The following is a 12,619-nucleotide window of genomic DNA, read 5'->3' on the forward strand; positions in this document are numbered from 1 at the left end:
ATGGCCCAGAGGTGAGGCAGGTGTGGGAGGAATTATTAGTGAGCCTTTCCTTTCCTATTCTTTTGGCATCAATGGAATGGCTGCACAAAGCCAAAGCCTGCTTAATGATGGCAGAAGCTAGCTCAAACTAAAGCTTTCCAGCTCCCAGTCCTCTTCTAACAACAACAACTCCATTTGACTGCATCAGCAAAGTCCTCTGTGTATACACACTTCTATCTGAATAATGAAGTTAAGCCAAATAATGAAAAAAACGTATTTTGTTACTGCATCCATATTTATTGAACAAGATTCCTTTTAAGGGCCTTTTGCCTTTCTTTGACAGTGACGGACCGAAGATGACAGGAAAAGTGGGTGAGAGAGGGGGGAGGGCGCGCAGTATCCTGCCCGGCTTGAAATACCTGGTTTTATGTAATAACGAGTCTGACTAAATGATACATGGTCTACAAGCAATGAAGGCAACCCTGTAACTGTAATGTTCAACTTCAAACATTTAAACAAGCTGTTTTATCCATGTGAAGCCTCTGCTGTGCTTCTCTGATGTATTAGGACTCTTTGGTTGTACAAAAAGCAACAGAGCAACATTTAAAGTACAATATTTTTAGCCTTACCATTACCAATCACAACCGAAGTGTACCGAAGTTGTATTTACACGAGAGTGCTTTGGATTAAGTCAAAAGACGTTTTGTTATAAGTGGTCTGTTGTTCAAGTGAGAGATTTCATTGGAAAAAAATGATGGAAAGATTATAAATTCCAGTGAAATTATAACGTAAATGCGTCACTGACATTTAAAAAAAGGCAATAAAGTTGGTTGTGCTTTGAAAGAGAGTAAAAGAGGGGTCCTGACATGAAGATGGAACAGACGGTGAATGGGACACAGTGTTAGGATCCTCGCCTCAGCTGATGGTATTCAATCGTAGCTTGCACTTTTGCTGCAGGCCGTCATTTCCAAGTCAACTCATGACCTGACAAAGACACCCTGAGGCATTGTCAAATGAGATGATCATACACAAGTTTCTTGTGCATTTGAATCGAGGTATTATAAACCCCTTTACTATATCTTACAAAGTTCCCTGGATCATGTGGTAAATGATGCCTTTCAAGGATGAGGCTGCTTTGTTCTCCACTTTCCCCACTAAAGCCTCGGCTTTGACAGCAATCTGTCTAATTCCAGCAGAATGGGATTATCCAAATACACTGCGACACTGTGAGCAGGTACCATAATGAACCTTCGCTGTGGCTAAATGAGAAAACCATGTTTGAGTGCTTAACACAATTGGCTGCTTTGATGTCAGCACTTTGAAAAAAAAACAATGCAATTGCAGGACATATTAATGAAGATATCAACATATTTGAATGTTTTAATTAACACAGCAGCTATCTTAAGCTTTTCAAAGACAACACGCAATTACTGGGAGTGAGAAAGCATAATTAATTCTGTGTTTTCGTTGCTTTTAAACTCTTGTGCTAATGTGTTAGTGGCTGGAGCAATTAAATTTCATTTATTTACTTTCAACAGTGAGTCTCTTTATAGCTTGCTAACAGGTTATTTTCCTTACATCAGTTTATTATCTTTTAATATCACGATCACAAGACATTCCTTCCAATTATGAAGATCATAATATCTTTCTAACCTGATTCAGAGACTGAACAAATATTTGTATTTAATATCCCACTTGCTGACGTTTCCCTTACAGCTCAAGCATGACAGCAGGAGAGAAAGTTATGCCCTTTCGTCAAACTTACACGCACTGACAGAATTACATGCAAGATATCATGCAATAAGCACAGAACTAGCAATCATCTAAATCTTTCTGTGAAATATGGAAACCTATCACATAAAATGTTTTTAGTCTGACAATAAGCTGATGTTCACATTGGGAAAGCAATGTCCTTCTTTGCTTTCATTTTACACACAAAGGGCATAAACTCCCATGATTCTCTTGTCAGGTGGCAAAGTGTTACCTATGTTGCTCTGTTAGTGTTTTGTCTTTTGACTTCAAATAATAAATTTGAAACATTCCGTTACAATATGTAACGATCCTATACCATAGGATTTGGCTGTGCTGGCATGAGGTTTTTATGAACAGTTTTGTCAAAAGAGAAAGTTCAGGACCTTATTTTGGACACAATCTTAAAGCAGTACTCAAAACTATCAAAACACTAAAAATAAGCTTGCTTCCTTTCCACTGTGGCTGATTTAGGTTGTTCTCTGCAAATGTAATTCCAAAGAGTCAGTGGTCTAAATGAAATGTGCACTAAGATGAATTCTGTTGTGATGAGATGCTTTATTATAAAAAATAAAAATAAAAAAAAATACTAAACTTTTTCAGTTCTTCCTAATAAAATCCCATCACGTCTAATAGGGCTTTCACACTTGCAGAAAACTCCTGAAAAACTCCAGGAGGATATTTCCAGGAGGAGCTTTATGTGTGAACGCAAACAGAAGAATTTTTTGCTCGGATTTCACCCGAATTTTCTCCAGCCAGACCCCTAGTAGTCAGAGTGGGTTTATGTGAGAACAGGATATTCTCTGGATAATTCACCTCGAGCCAATGGGAGTGGGAGTGACCTTTCTATACTGTTACTGCTGCACGGTGCATAGACTGTATGCATGCGACCACTACGATCTCCGTGCACGTAATTAAACGGCTGCATTAAGTTTTCTGTTCATCAGTATGTTGTTCTCCTCTCTTTAGTTGATGTTGTCATTCCATTGGATTACACATAGCATTGATATAAAGGCCAATATTCTCATTATAGCATCGTATAGCGGACTCTGTTGCTTCTTAAGCTACTTTCGCGTCATTTTTTTAAGTCATGTCTTACCTCATGAAACCCCCTTCCGCCCTCTGACAGGGAAAGTATCCCCCTGAGAGGAGCATATGTGAACAGCCAGGGTGGGAGAATCATTGGAGCAGCCCTCCCAAATTGTCTAGATATTTTCCGGGGTGCATATGTGAAAACGGCTTAAGACAAACATCAGCAGTTCAGGGAGAGTAATCTCAGATTCTCAGACTGGCTCTATGTGTAAAAAGCTGGGATAAACTTGTTTGATGACAGGATTAATGAATAATTGATGACAGACAGAGATAAAAAAAAAAAGAGATGGAGAACAGGAGTGATTTATGCATCTGTGCCGATGCAGGAGCCCGTCATCTTATCATTCATACACGCTTAGATGATAAAACAAATGCAATGTATTGACAGGAGCAGTACAGTTTATATGAGTGATGACACTATAAAAACACACTTTTTGAAGTACAACTATTGCAATTTTTATTGAGAGTTGTGTTTGAATGAATAATCTTAAAATAAAGGACCACTTTTATATACAGACTAAACAAAGACAGCTGGCGGTATGTCAAAGCATTAATTTATTCCTAACTTATCTTCCATACTATTTCATTTCCAGATCAGAGTTTGGCAAGAAAACATCACTGACAAACAATCGAAGGATTCTCAGAATGCAGCAAACAAAAGGACTCTACATTTTAATGGAAACAATAAACTCCTTTTTATTAGCTGCAGATTCAGCAGCAATAAACCAGAGTGGCTCTTTAATAAGACAGATGAAGCCTGGGGGAGCTTTTTTGTACTTGATAAACAAAACAACATTACAGCGCTACTTCTACATGGAGATTCTGTGCTGAATGTTGCCACCTGCACTCTCTACCGTGGTGTGTTTGCCGCAGATTGATTTGACTTGTGTTGCTGATGTCACAGATTGAAGGTCATGTGCAGCACGTGATGTGTGGCGGCTGGGATGTGAAGATGTATAAATTATGATCTCAGTTATGTGTGATCAGTGCTCAATTACGTACCTAACCATCCTGCAGTCGTCAACCCAATCCTTCACAACTCTCAGTCTTTTAAGATGTCATTTCTGTATCTGTGTGACTGATAGCATATTGACATTACCACGTCACCTGCTATAATCACTCTTGCAGTGTGAAATCAGCCGGAGTGATCTTTTGCTCTCTCTCTTCTGTCCTCGTGTCTCTGTTTTGTCCTCAGACCCTCTCCATCTCTTCTCTGTGAGATTCGTGTGGCAGTCCCAGGGGGTTGATAACTGATGGGGTTCTGCAGCCACAGTCATTAAACTGACAACAGCAAGACCCACACTACCTTGTTCAAAACATCAAGAGAGACATCAGACAACTAATAATCCTCTGACTAAAAGAAACCCTCCATTGATCCAGTGTTTCAAGCGGACACGGTTTATTTTCCCAACGGGTGAAATGTTAGAGCAAATCATGCTTAATTAGGAGTCTATAAAACACTCTCTCAGTCCAAACATGCAGACTTTACTTTACTGGGAAATGGAAGGCTCACATTGCAGATTAATAAAATACATGGTACGTTATACAGCTAAACCTCTAAGCATATTTAAGGGTTTAGATGTTAATCTACATGTCATATGGGATATTAAATCAAAAGCAGCAGAGAACAGTCTTTGCTGGAGATGGAGTTTTTGTACCTTTGGACATGTTTTCCATTATTCATGCAGCGAGCAGGAGCACATCATTTATGCACAGTGCAACAAATGTAATCAAACCTAATCACATTGAAATGATAATCACACCAAAACAACAACCTGTGGGACTTTTTGCATAAAGACTCCAATATTCTACATGATACACAATGACCATGAATAAGTCCTTCAGGAGCCATTAGTGTGATCTGCAACTTTCAGTTTTTTTTCTGTTGGTGCTTCATTAGCCCTTTTAAGACTGCTCAGCAGTCATCATGTTTTTGTTCTGTATGAGTCTGCAACAGCGTAATATTGGTGTCCCAGTCTGTGAATTCACATTGCGTTTCAGCGTTGCAGAAGCACTATGCACGACTAGCAATATGAAAGAATTTCATCTCAGGCAGTACCATTTCTTTACTAAGTCTGTTTCCAAGTCCATCACCAAATAACTGCTTTACCACTTCAAATACGTCGTGGGTTATTTGGACATAAAGTGAATCATATTCTGTATGTCTTTTGAAATGATTTAATGTTTACTGTTGTGAAAGACTGGCCTTAAAAGTGGATTCAATGCAGTTTGTGATCTCAATAGCTGTACAGAGGAAAAGGGTGAGCTGCTTAAAGGTCACATACAGTAGGTATGCAAAATAATATGTGATGATATTTTAAGAGCAAAGAATACCATAGAAGCTTATTGGCAAACATGTTTACGTATTTTGTTACTGCATCCATATTTATTGAACAAGATTCCTTTTAAGGGCCTTTTGCCTTTTTGTTGACAGCCTAATCTGTGCACTCTGACATCAATGACTATCAAGAGTTCACCTGGAGCTCAGGGTTCCCACTCTTTTTCTGTGGGGATCATACTTAATGACATTTTAAGTGATAATTTATCTGGTATGATTGGAACACATCGTGCCCAAACACCTATTAATGTTTCTCTCTGTGGAAGTCTGATTCAAAAGATGTGGAGTCTTTGGCTATAACTATGAACACTTACATGCTTATAAATGATGACAAATTGGTCATAGAATATTGCAAATACACCTGCAGATGTTTACAGTTAATTGTAATAGTATAAGTGCATTACAATAATGCTTTGGATATTTTTTATATATATTTTGGGGTCTTTTGCTTTTATTGGATAGGACAGATGAAGAGAGACAGGAAATGTTGGGAGGAGAGAGTGGGTGGTGACATGCAGCAAAGGGAGCAATTTAGCCCTTTCAGATGATACTGTGAACTCTGATGTGAATTAAGGAGAATTTATCAATCATTTTCTAGTATAGCACAAAATAGTCCTTGACACGAAGCTTTTTCTGTCGTTTAACATGTGTTTTCAATGACTGGGTCAACTGTTTTCCAGGACACGTGGAGAGCTCCCAAACCACAAGTGAGCCTTTTTCTCTCTTCCGCTGTCTCTTCTCAGAGAACCGGAAGGAGTTCAAGTTAACTTTAAAATGACGGGCCATTTCTCTTCAATATGCAGACTTTATGAAATGACGCTCTCATTGCCCCCTACCCTCAAACCCTCCCCTCCATGCAAAAAAAAAGGTTACAGAGACCCAAGACCGCTCTCTGTAACCACTTGCACCGTAAAAAAGAAATAATGAATCAGCCAATAATGAACCTTACAGGTAAGTAGTTAAGAGCCTTCTAGCATCAGCTAAAGCAAGTTGTCCAGAGTTAGATTTCAAATATGAATTGTATTATTTGGTTTGCTGTGAGTTTATTTGACATCATGAGAAAATACACTTTATATAAGATACTTTTATAAAATGTAAAGAACATTACATTTAAGTCCTTGAGTCCCATCGATCATCATAGTAAATGTACTATTCCTTCCTGGTATCCTATGGACATGTTGGTTTTATATAAAGGAAGGTTCAGGTACATTGTAAGTGCAATACTTTCTTTAGGTAATGAAAAGAGATTGTGCAATTGACCAACAAAAACCTTGTTTATAGTTAATGGCAAAGTTTTTTCTGCAATTTTAATTGCAGCTTAATTTCATTATTCAGATAGAAACGTGTATACACAGAGGACTTTGCTGATGCAGTCAAATGGAGTTGTTGTTGTTGGAAGACAGCTGGGAGCTGGAAAGCTTTAGTTTGAGCTAGCTTCTGCCATCATTAAGCAGGCTTTGGCTTTGTGCAGCCATTCCATTGATGCCAAAAGAATAGGAAAGGAAAGGCTCACTAATAATTCCTCCCACACCTGCCTCACCTCTAGGACATTTGGTGGATTTCCGAGATCCCTTCACTTTCTAGAAAGTCAAGCCAAGCAATAATTCAAGCCAAGACACACCGTACATGCTGTAAGTAAATTTATAATAACCCTCAAACATTACTAAGAGTGACACAGACAAAGAGCCCAAACATATTATAACTGTGTGCATTGCCCATTCAGAATTAATATTCCATACCATGTGATCCAGCAGCATTTATAAATAAAATATGTATTTACTTTATTAACAATGCATCGTTTATAAAATGCAATCTGTGCCTCACAGTATATCTGTATAAATATATCTGTATTTATACAGATGCCCATTTTTGCTGTGCATTTACATGTGCAGGGTGAAAGAACAAAAAGTGAAATGTGCTCTAGTCTGACCTGATCCCTGTCTTTTTATTAAAGATGGTGAAAATTGGCCATCTAAAAAGAGATGTCTTAAAATGAGATGGCTGAGAGCAGTCTTAAGTTAGCGGGTTTAATGGATTGAATCTGACTTTTTCAGTCAGTTTAGGGACTGTTTTAGTGGCAAAGGTTTAGCTGTAGTGTATTCAGACATGCACATAAATCCTAGATACTGGACACCAACATTGTTGCTGCATGTATAAACCCAAACAGCCAAACTTTCCTCTCCAACTTTTTCCTAGCCGATGTGAGGACACTGCAGGAGATATTCAGAATTCCCTGTGAGGCAGCAAGAGGAAGTAATGACATTACATGTGCACTTTATCATCATGTCCTCTAGTCCTCTAGTCCAACAGGGAAAGTCTCCAGGAAAATTTCAGGGGCAGCCTACCTGAGATTTTCTAGAAATTTTCCGGTTTACATATATGAAAATGGCTTTGGACATGCCTTGAATTCAATTGAACCCTGCACTTCATACAATACATGATTAAAATATGGCCCAGAGTCCATTTTGCTTTGACAAAACAAAATTAAACAATTCGGAAAAGATAGAGGTTCATCTTGTTTGCAAATTGCAATCGTTAAAAGGCTGACGAAAGCTCCCCATGAATCATAAGAAAGTTAACTTCAGCTTGGTTACTACAGCTGAAAAGTCGATTGCTCCATATCCTTCACTGTCAGTATTTCTCTATGTAACTCTACTTACACAGGATTAGTTTGACTCATAACAAGTAACTAACAGGTACTAAAGGCAAAAGTAATCTTGACCAACTGATCTAGTTTAAATTTCATATTTTTGACAATCCATTTTGGGGTTGTTTTATTTTTTTCATTTAAATAATCGTATCATTCATTCTTCATGTACTATGTAATATTTGTGTCTATTTTACAGCTCCATATTTAACATGTTTAGAAATTCAATCTGATCTCGGGGAGGTCGATCCACTACAGCTAACAGAGTACGTGGATGTGACCTAAATCTGCAGCTGAGTTCGAGATGGAGGCCAGTCTAATGACAGTCACACAAACGATGGAAACCCTATGGTTAGAAGCACTTCTTCAAAGGTTGGCATGGATACTCCATCACAAACAGTGTTCAATGGCTTTTTCTTCCCACTCAAAAAAAATAACTCCTTCATTAACATACGTTTCATAATCACAACCGGTTTGTTAACCGTAAGAATACTGTTCATCAACTGTTGGTTCGTTGCCATCTGCAGATTCAGAGTATCAGTCCCTCCAGAAATTCGGGATGTTGTGATCACAACTATTAATGCAAATTCAACCAATCACAGCAAAATTTCTGCACTTTCGATGAAAGTAAATGATGGCACAGCAATCAGGTAAAGGTGCGTTCTCCCTGCTCCAAATAGCAGCAACATTAAGTGGGTGTGCTCGCCTGCACACGTCTCTGTGTGTCTGAGGCTTTGTGCTGGAATGGATTTGTATCTCCATTACCTGCTTTAAGGTCAATCAATCAGTCCATCTTTATCTGAACAGTGCCAATTCACAACAAATGTTGTTTCAAGACCCTTTACAAAAGAGCAGGTAAAAGACCTTATTCTTTGTAATGTTATCTACAAAGGCCCAACTTTATTCTGTCACGAGCACAGCACTAAGCAACATTTAGCGAAATTACAGTGGACACCTCGAGCAAAACCAGACTCATGTTGAACAGCCATCTGCTGAAACTGTGTTGGGTTTAGGTGTGTTTAAACTCACTTGTCCATGACATTTAAAAGAAGCAGACTGTGGCTTTGAATTGTGGTGAGAGATAAGCTGAAAACTGCCGACAGTGTTATTAAAATTCTCCGCATATTGTAGCTCCATTGAATGATTACCTTGTTTTAAGTCCATTGAGTGTCCAATTAATTTAACAAGTCCACTGAATGAACACGTCCTTTGAATGATTAACAAGTTGAATTTCCTGCTAATCTTTGAGAGTAAAATGTCCCACTTTTCAAGCTTTGAGAGACTTTTATTGTGATAGAATCATATCAGGAATTATGTTTTCAGCAGCAGCTTAAGATAACTCTGCAGGAGAGAAATGAAACTTGCAACCACTGGAAAAGTGCCACACGCTGCCGCCTGGATTTGCATGTGTGACCTGGCTTTCAGAGGACGTTGCTCCACACCAAAGCGCCAGCAACTGAGCCCTGAACAGGAATAAAGCTATAGAGCCCCTCTCCATAGCTGCTAAGCCAGCCCAAGGGCTAGTGGCTTAAGTGACGCAACAACCAAGTGAAGCTGTCTGGGAAACAAGCAGGTCTACCACACCGGAGGGTGGAGTGAAAAAAGCGAGACAAGCAATGTATGCTTGGGGGTTTTATAGGTAGCTGACTCCCTGATTGGGTGGTAAGTAGATAAAATGGTCTCAGGGTGCCAAGCGGATCTCCACCGGGTAACCCAATAGTGAAGCCTGATAGAGGGTGGAGCACATACCAAATAAGTTTTAACCCTTTAAACGAACAGTTACATTGCGCCCACCTGTTAATCATGTCAGCTATGCGCCTAACGATTACACATATCGTTCATAGAATCAAAACGGAGCCATTTAAAAACAAATTCTGTGTGACTCTCAGGTCTCAAGTTTGTCCACTGCAGTCTGGAGTTTCTAACGGTCACAGCTGTCTCAAATGAAACGATCACTCTGCAGGCTGAACACATATTCAGAGTACTCGTAGGTATTTATAATTTTACAACAAAACCGCTGATAGCGCCAATTCAGTGGTAGACGGATATTTGTGTAGGGCATGCTTGTACAGCGCTGTAACGCAAAACAAACAAACGCTCTTACGGAAAAAACTTCAACATCTTCCTCTAATTTTTCCATCTCTTTAGTTGTAGTTTGGCAGCACACTTTCTGGTGCACTGGATTGATTATGTTACAGAGCCGCCACCACATCGGCGTAAAGACACGATTGCAGTTAGAAATGACAAATTCAACGGGTGCTGTACTCGGTAAACTGGTTTCTCCATAAAAACATAGGTCAAATTGTGAAGAGGGTCGTATTAGGCAAAGGCAGCCACTGTCAAATTTTGAATTCAGGAAAAACCCTGATGTGTGCCACTCTGTGAATACTGGGGCATGCTGCTGGACTAAGTGCTTCACAGGCTAACACTGAAGTATTATCATATATTACTTATTAAAATTGAACAGAAAAAGTTCTATAAAGGCACCTAACCAGTATCTGTGGTGAAAAGCTACATTACAAAAAAAAACTACATTACATGTACTAGAGACCAGACTCCGGAGGCGTCCACTTTATAGATAAGCACATTATATATAGAAGCACTTATTTCGCTTAATCCACTCATTAAAATCTGACAAATTTAGCTCTTTCGTGGCATTCATGCGAGTGTCATTTAAATCCAAAAGTAGCCATTCTAGTTTATTTCAGAATGCCAAAGAAGCCACAAAACATAGACCAAAGAAAAACCTCAATATAGAGAGCACAAACAAATCTTAAATTTGTTTGTGCTCCATTAAACACCATTAAATTTGTTCCCAATCTATTTGATGACTCATACCCTTCCAAAAACTCTTGCCTGAACACAAATGTCTTTCTTGTGCCACATACATGTATGAGTGAGCAGCTGTTTTCCAATTATATTTAGTTAAAGCCAAGCCTGCTGAGTCACTATTTACATGAGCTCTGATGAAGGGGCTTGCCTTGCCACACATCTCTGCCTTTGCACATGTCAGAGGGAAGCATTCAGAAGAGATGACATGAAGAGATGACATGAACTTGTCATCATGTAAACCAACTAATAGAATTCTAATTCTAACTTGTTCATTCAGGTGAATCTTTGTTCCTCCAGCAGGCAATGTGTTATCCTCGTCTCACACAAAGGGATGCTCACTGCTGCTCATTTGTCACTGTGCTGACTAATTTTGTGAGAAAAAGACATTTTCTCAATACAATCATTACAGACTCAATTATAATGAACAAACGGAGCATTTCATAGATAACTATGAGGTTTTCTCAGTGATAATGAAGCAGTGGTTTCTCAGCCTTCACTGACTTGCTCATTCTTTCCAGATTTTGTGCAGCACAGTGGGGTGGTCTCTGCTGACAAGATATATGCTTTCCCTGCCATCAGCTTACAGGCAGCTCTGAGCTAAAAAATAAAGCCAATTTACAGTATTTCTCTACAACATGCTGAATGAGTGATGTATTATTCTGACTAATTCAGGGCTTTGGTAACTTCAGCTACAGCAATTGCACATCTGGCAGAGTGCCATGAGAACATGCAGCATCTGGAACCCTGTGTGTTTGTGTTTCCATAGGAAGCAGCTCACAGGGAGCCTCTAAATGACTGAGCCTCTATTCGACTGGTAAATCAATCCTTTGTATTTTAATGCAAATTACACAAGCAATAGATATAATGAATGCACATACACACTGTGGCATTAATTCAACAGGACTACGCTGTTCATAAAGTTAATTGAAAAAGACCTGTTGGGTCAGGTGTTTTTTTCTTCTGATACGCCTGCTTCAAAGCTGTGAGTCCATTAAGAAGATGTGTAGGAGTTTGATATATCCTCTTTGACAGAGTGAACTTTGTTGTTTAAGATGAGCAGAATAATTGCTTGCCCATAAGATATGATAATTTCTACATTCAGATAAAAAAAAAGACATATTACATAATTTGCAATTGGTCTTGATGTATACCAAAATGTCACAACAAAACCCTGAAAATATCACACAGCTGCCAAATGTAACCTTGAAAATCCTCTCATTGACTTCAAAATGTGTACTGAGCATAACAGACAGGCATGAGGTTTCAAACCAAATATCAGTGACACCTCAGAGGACCAAAATAAAAATCAAGCATGATGATGTCACTTTAAAACCACGCATACTCGAGGACATTAAGTCTGATAACACTTATTCTGAAAGTTGCAGTTTTGACATTAAAAAGATGTCTTCTGATGATAAAAATGCAGCCTGAGTGTTTAAACAGATGAAGAATGACTCACCTCTTGCAGGAGCTGTGACTCAAATCCTTCCCACGAGTGTCTCAGATGGACTGGCTGGTGCCTCTGTGGAGCATCAGAGCAGTGGATTTACGCATTGTGAGAGTGGGGATGCTGAGCTGTGTGTGTGTGTGTGTGTGTGTGTGTGTGTGTGTGTGTGTGTGTGTGCAAAGAGAGCGAGAGAGATAGAGTGAGAGAAACAGAAGGAGAGGGGGGGAGTGAGGAACTCCCCCTTCAGATCTGACACGCCGACACGCAAGCACATTTTAGCTCTCCCTCACAGTGGGTTGAAGAAAGCAGCAGACAAAAAGCTCAGAGCTTCCTCCATGTTGTAAAGAATGTGTCAATGAGGAGCTTTCTCTTACAAGAATTTGGCTCTAAGGTGTAAACTAATTTGCATTTTTAAACCTGCAATATAGTGAAAGAGAGAGGAAGAAAGAAATATCACTTGTGCCGGAGACTAAATAAGAAGAATAGTCGCGACCATGTCAGAAGGACGGGTTGGTAATAATCTTTCAGGGAAATT

At 39.1% G+C, this 12,619-nt stretch overlaps 1 protein-coding gene across 2 annotated transcripts in view; it reads right to left on the reverse strand.

The window, feature by feature from the left end:
* The window catches only part of LOC132983413 (melanocortin receptor 5-like), a 28,530-nt gene extending 16,303 nt beyond the window's left edge, over window positions 1–12,227 (reverse strand). Inside the window, exon 1 of one of the 2 annotated variants that reach the window (XM_061049700.1) lies at window positions 12,097–12,227. The gene's annotated coding sequence lies outside the window, so the exon portion shown is untranslated. Of the gene's footprint in view, window positions 1–3,927; window positions 4,091–12,096 lie in introns of those variants that run through there. The other variant, XM_061049702.1, reaches the window with a different exon arrangement.
* Window positions 12,228–12,619: the final 392 nt, after the last annotated feature.

Source organism: Labrus mixtus, chromosome 11, assembly GCF_963584025.1.
Source record: "Labrus mixtus chromosome 11, fLabMix1.1, whole genome shotgun sequence".
NCBI lineage: Eukaryota > Metazoa > Chordata > Actinopteri > Labriformes > Labridae > Labrus > Labrus mixtus.